Raw genomic sequence first — 7,144 nt, forward strand, 5'->3', positions numbered from 1 at the left:
CCCGCGCAATTGGATTGGAGCAGAAGCTGTGCTCCACTCACCAGAAGTCTTAAGATCCTGTGGCGGGTGTTGTGGGTAGCTGGCGAGTGTCCGGGTCCTTTATTTCTTGATGGCTCCGGGTCCTTTATTTCTTGATGGCTCGTGCTTTTATGGGTTGGCAGCCAAGAGTCCACTTGTCAACATAGCGTTGCTGGAGGCAGCAGAACTGGGAGGTATTGAGGAATGATAGCATTTGGGATAAACCAAAACTTACCTGTACATCTGCCTCTCTGCATGTGGCCACCATGACCTTCAGAGCATGAAGGCTAGCTGTTTCCATTCACCCAGATCCTTCCATAAACTCTTATCTGAAGCCCTCTAATCTAGACCCGTAAAGTGAAAAGTTTTATAGATAAATACATTGGTCATTTTAGCCAAGTGGTTTGTGAACAAAAGAAAGAGGTCACACAGGGCTTCTCTCCAGCCATTCTCTGCAGAAACACAGAAAAAAATATATGGAAGGGAGTCATGGGCTAAGGCCTCATAAGGACTAGTTTTGCAAGTTGTACCTGTGTTTCTGTATCTGATATGAGAGACAGCAATTAGTTTGTTTTGTGACCAATTTGTCACCCTAGCTTGCAGATGAAATTCCAAGGGATGACACAAAATATCCACACAGTACTTGGCTTAATGCTTGACCTACCCAAAGCCTGTGGAATGCAGTGCTGTGTAATCCCTTTCCCTGGTCTATGAGGCTCAAGCCAAGTCTGAGACTATGCTGGCGAAACAGTGACTAACACAAGGTCATGCTGTCCCAGGAGGCCTCTAATGAGAAAATGATAGCAGCAGGTTGAGCTGACTGACTCTTCTGTTTAGCAAACATAATTACACATATAGCAGTGTAAAATTTAACTGTGGCTTTAGCTATGCAAAGCCTTCATGTGCTTTATCTTACTTAATTCTCGTGGTCCTAGAAGATTTAACAAAAGACAAAAAAAACATAGGAACTTTATAAGCTTAAAACTTATTTTTTCATTTTTGCAAATGTGTTTTCTAAATAATGAAGCATATCAGTGGTTTTATTAATTTTTAATTAGGAATATTCTGATAATAGATCATACACATGACATTACACATTGTTCTTATTTCTCCTCAATCCTACACTGCCCCCCTCCCATTCTCCCTGTCACTCTCTTGTGGCTTTCTTCCTTTCATGCTGCATCCATTTGTCTCTCTTTTGTTTCCCCCTCTCCCTTCTTTCCAATTCTTCCTTCTATATTATAGTCCCCTTTCTACTTCTGCACACATACATCACACATACATCACACCTAGGGTCTGCATGTGAAAGAACATGTGGAATTCACCTTTGTGAGTATTGTTTTACTTAGTATAATCTCCAATCACATTCATTTTCCTATAAATGTCATAATTTCATTTTTCTTTGTGGCTGCATAAAACTGCATTTTGGATAAGGACCACATTTTCTTTATCCATTTGTCCATTGAGGTTCATGTAGGCTGATTCCATCCTGTAGCTATTGTAAAGGTTGTTGCAATAAACATGGATGTGAAGTATCTTTTTGGTACATTGATGTAGAGTCCTTCTGGTGTATATAGTCAAGAGTGATGTGATTGGCTCCTGTGGTATGGTTAGCTCAAATGGTAGCTTTAATTTCAGTGTTTGAAGCGCCTCTGTACTGATTGTTGTAGAAGACATACTGACTTACATTTCTGGCAGCAGTGAATAAGGAAGAATTTCTCTTTTTCCACATCCATACCAGCATTTGTCATTTCTTTTCTTGATAATAGCCATACTAGCCAGGGTGAAATAAACATCTCAAGCAGGTTTTAATTTGCATTTTCCCAATGACTAAAGATAGCAAACACTATTTCAAGTATTCTTTATTTTTATTTCTTCTTTTGAAACTTTTTTTTCAGCTCACTAGCCCATTTTTGCTTGAAGGGTTGAGGATTTGGGCTGTTTCACCGATTCTTTGGGTATTTTGCATATTAGCTCCTATCTGATGTGAACTTGGCTGAGATATTTTCTACACTCTATATGGAAACTCTATAGTTGTTTCCTTTTCTCTGTGGAAGCTTTTTAATTTGGTTCAATACTTCTGTCAATTTAGGTATTACTTCCTGTGCTGAGAGCATCCTTTGGGAAAAGTTGTCTATGCCCGTATCCTTCACATCTTTCACATAAGTTTTATTCAAGAGGTTTCAAAGTTTTAGCTCATAACTTAAGTTCAGTTTTGATCCATTTGAATTAAATTTTGTGCAGGGTAAAGATCTGGATTGAATTTATTCTTCTACAGGTTAATGTCTGCTTTCCTCTATTTTGTTGAGGAGGCTGTCTCAATGTGTATTCTCCAATGTATGTTCTTGGCATCTTAAGCAAAACATGGCAAACTGAGGCTGTGTGTGTTTGTTTCTGTTGTGTCCTATTTGCCTCTTTTGTGCCATTGTCATATGGATTTTGTCACTATGGCTTTGTAACACGATGAGATAAACATTGCTCTTCCTTCATAGGATTGTTTTAGCTGTTCAACATTATCTGTGCTTCCATAGTTTAGTTCTTTTATGTTATGTAAAGAATGTCACTGGGGTTTTTCTGGGAGTTGAATCCAACCTGTACATCACTTTTAATTATATTGATTCTCTATTTCATAGATGTATAAATTGCTTTCATTTCTAGTATCTTCTATAATATCTTTCTTCTGTGTCTGAAAATTTTCATTTTAGAGGTCTTTTGTATCTTTGGTAATGATTATTCCTAAGTATTTTTTAGAGTATTGTGAATAAGATTATTTTCCTAATTTCTTCATTATTGATAATGTATAAAGAATACTGATTTCTCTGCCTTATATTCTATCTTTATGTTCTACTGAAAGTCCTTATCAGTTCTTAGAGGTTTTTGTTGTGTACATATCTTGAAGAATAAGATATGTCATCTCGGAGTAGAGATACTTTGACCTCTCCTGTTTGTATCCATTTCCTTTTTCTTGTCTTATTGCTGTAGCTAACATCTCAAGCACTTTATTGAAGCATACTACAAGTGAGCATTCTTGCTTCATCCCAATTTTAGAGAAAGTGACTGTAGTTTTTCTTCATTTAGTCTAGTGTTGGCCATAGTTTTGTGGCATGTAGCTTTTATTATGTTGACACATTCTGTACTGGCTAGTTTTGTGTCAACTTGACACAGCTGGAGTTATCACAGAGAAAGGAGCTTCAGTTGAGAAAATGCCTCCATGTGATCCAACTGTAAGGCATTTTCTCAATTAGTGATCAAGGGGGAGGGCCCCTTGTGGGTGGGACCATCTCTGGGCTCATAGTCTTGGTTCTATAAGAGAGTAGGCTGAGCAAGCCAGGGGAAGCAAGGCAGTAAGGAACATCCCTCCATGGCCTCTGCAACAGCTCCTGCTTCCCGATCTGCTTGAGTTCCAGTCCTGACTTCCTTGGTGATGAACAGCAGTATGGAAGTGTAAGCCGAATAAACCCTTTCCTCCCCAACTTGCTCCTTGGTCATGATATTTGTGCAGGAATAGAAACCCTGACTAAGACACATTCCTTCTATTCCTAGTTTCTTCAGAGCTTTTGTCAGGAAAGAACACTGAACCTTGACAAAGACCTTTTCTTCACCTGTTCACATGATTTCTATACTCGAGTCTATTTATAAATTGTATTATATTTATTTGATTCTGCACTTTGAATCAACCTTGCATCTCTAGAATAAATTACGGTGTATGATATCCCTGCATTCTTGAATATGATTTGCAAGAATTTTATTGAGAATCTCTATGTATATGTTCAACACAGAAATTGGTGTGTTTTCTTTTTTATTGTGTTCTTATCTAGTTTTAATATTAGCATAGTGCTGGCCTCTTAAAGTGACTTTGTTGGTATTCCTTCCTTTGAAATTTAGTGGAATAGTTTCAGGAGAATTGGTGTTATTTCCATTTTAAGTATTTGGTAGAATTCAACAATGAATCCATATAGTCCTGAACTTTCTTTGTGGTGAGAATTCTTTTTATTACTACTTCAATCTCATTGCTTGTTATACATGTACTTACATTGTTTTCATCTTCCTGATTTAATTTTAATAAGTCATGTGTGTTTAATGATGCATCCATTTCTTTAAGATTTTCTATTTTTGAGGATATACGTCTTTAAAATACTCCCTAGTGATCTTATGGTTTCATTAGATTCTTTTGTAACTTTTTCTCTTCTGGTTCTAATTTATTTTGTGTTTTCTTTGTCTTTCCTTTTGGTTAAGTTCAATGGAGATATCAATCTTGTTCATCTTTTCAAAGGATCATTTTTTTAATATTTCTGTGCATGATGAGTTTGTTTCCATTTTATTGACTCCTGCTCTTTTCTTAATTTTTTTTTTATTGCCTACCACTTTAAGGTCAGGCTGGTTTCAGTTTTTCCAATATTTTGAGGGGAATCAGAGTATTTGAGATCTCTGAATTTTTTTAAAACATGAGCATTCATAGCTATAAAGTTTCTTCTTAACATCATTATATCACAAAACTTCTTGTAAGTTGAACTTTCATTTTCATTTGATTCAAGAAATTTTAAAAACTTCTTCCCTGGTTTCATCAATGACCCAGCCCACTGGCCATTCAAGAAAGAATTGTTAAGTCTCTAGGAATCTTTGTAGTTTCTCTAAACTATTCGTTTTTAGTTTTATTCCACTATGATCTGGCAAGATAAAAGAAACTATTTTGGCTATTTCATATTTGTAAAGACTTGCTTTGTGACCTAGAATATGTTCTAGTTTAAAGTAGGTCCTGTGGGTTGCTGCAAAGAATGGATGTTCTGGATAGTAGATGAAATATTCTGTAGATACATGACACATCCATCTCTGATCTATAGTTTATGTCAAACCCGAAAGCCTGAAGATTTTTTTCTTATGTTAATTTAAATGACCTATTTAAACATGAGACTGAAATACTGAAGTCATATGTGACTATTGTATCAGGACCCATCAGACTATTTTACACATGTCACTGTTTGCTTTATGAAATTTGGAGTCCCAACATCTAGCACACACTATTGTTACATCTTCTTGGTGAATTATTCCCTTCACTAACCTTCCTAATCTCTTCTAAGTAGGTTTTAGCTTAGAGTCTACTTTATCAGTTTCCAAACTTGATAATCTTTTATCCTTTGACTATAAGTTTGTGGCTCTTTTTATTGATAAGTTGAAGTCATTTATATTTCATGTTATAACTGAGAGATGTGTACTAAGCCCTGTACTTTTTGTGTTCCTTGTTTTTCTAGTTAAATTGATTTTTGTTGTTGTTGTTCTTTCTCGTCTCTCTCCATTAGCATCAGAAATTTGGCAATTTATTGTAGGATATGATACATTTTTTTCCTAAATGTTCCTTGTTTATCCTTTTTCTTATGCAACTCATTAATTTCCTTGCTCTCATGATTAATTCTTTCTTTTTCTCTGGGATGTAGTATCCTTTTAAATAACTCTCTGCAGTGTTCTCTTGCTTGTCCTGAACTGCACTAATTTGTGATTGTTTTTGAGATTGTTTTTGAAATGTCGTTGTTTCTACATCAATTTTTAAAGATAGCTTTGTCTGATGTAGTTATTTGCTATGAGAGCTTACAATTATTGTTCCAGCTTTTCTTGCAATTCCAGTACAAAGGAGGTGAAGACAGGCAGATTCCTGGGCTCAATAGGCAACTAGGCTAGTCTGAGTGGTTGTGAATATGACACAGGTACATGTCACCAGAAGGCAGGCTGGAATGTCATTCCCCAGGAGTTCTCCAGTGTGTTTTCTAGATAGGATCTCTCACTGGAACATGGGACTCACTACCAAGCCTCCTTGGCATTGGAATTACAAGAAAACACTACTATACCCACGTTTTACCTGAGTTAAATACAATAAAGAGTACTGCTAATAGTAATAGTCACTGTCTTAGTCAGGGTTTCTATTCCTGCACAAACATCATGACCAAGAAGCAAGTTGGGGAGGAAAGGGTTTATTCGGCTTACATTTCCACACTGCTGTTAATCACTGAAAGAAATCAGGACTGGAACTCAAGCAAGTCAGAAAGCAGGAGCTGATGCAGAGGCCATGGAGGGATGTTCTTTACTGGCTTGCTTCCTCTGGCTTGCTCAGCCTGCTCTCTTATAGAACAAAGACTACCAGCCCAGAGATGGCACCACCCAGAAGGGGCCTTTCCCTCTTGATCACTAATTGAGAAAATGCCTTACAGCTGGATCTCACGGAGGCATTTCCCCAACTGAAGCTCCTTTCTCTGTGATAACTCCAGCTGTGTCAAGTTGACACAAAGCTAGCCAGTACAGTCATGTAATATTTTTTTTTTAAAAAGGAAGGAGCATATACAAAAGGGAAAAAAAGAAAAAGACTTTCTTGGTCCTTGAAAGTGTATATGGCTCAGTGTAGAGAGGTTCAGTTAAATGTGTGGGCCCTTATCTTCCCTATGTTCTCTGCCAGGGTTCAGCTTGTATTGGACAAATGTCTGACATCTGCCATAATTGTTTTTGTGGGGTGGGAGTTGGGTTTTTGAGACTGAGTCCCTTTGTATCACTCTGGCAGTCCCAGGACTTGCTCTCTAGACTAGAATAGCCTCGAACTCAAAGATCCAACTACCTCTGCCTTCCAAGTGCTAAGAGTCAAGGTGTGAACCACTATGTCTGGCTCAGGGTTGTCTTTATTTCAGTAGTTTCCCTTCTCTGGATACTAGGATCCTCTCTGGACACAGTTAGATCTGCTGTCTGTGTGGCTAATGTTCTAAGTAGTGGAAGAGTGGGAAGGGAATCTCCCAAATGTGTTAGGAGTGAAGAAGATACCTGTAACACTGAGATCTGCAGAGCCAAAGAACCTACTTTCATACTTTCAAGACCTTCTAGCTATGAATCAGGATGCTAAGGGCACAGAACTATAGTTGGCCTATAGGCCTCTGGAGTTTCAAAGTCCTCAAGTTCCATAGTGATGGATAGCAGATGGCCAGATCCAGAAGTTGATCCACCTGTTGCAGTGACCCCTATTCTGCTCTAGGCTATACACTTTCTCTCTGTACTGACCCACTTGCTGATTTGAGCCCTGTTGTGCTCTAGCACTTCACTGCCCAAGCACAGGCTCCTGATCCCAACACATTTTGCTTGTCAAACTCTGTCC

Source organism: Mus caroli, chromosome 2, assembly GCF_900094665.2.
Source record: "Mus caroli chromosome 2, CAROLI_EIJ_v1.1, whole genome shotgun sequence".
Lineage (NCBI taxonomy): Eukaryota > Metazoa > Chordata > Mammalia > Rodentia > Muridae > Mus > Mus caroli.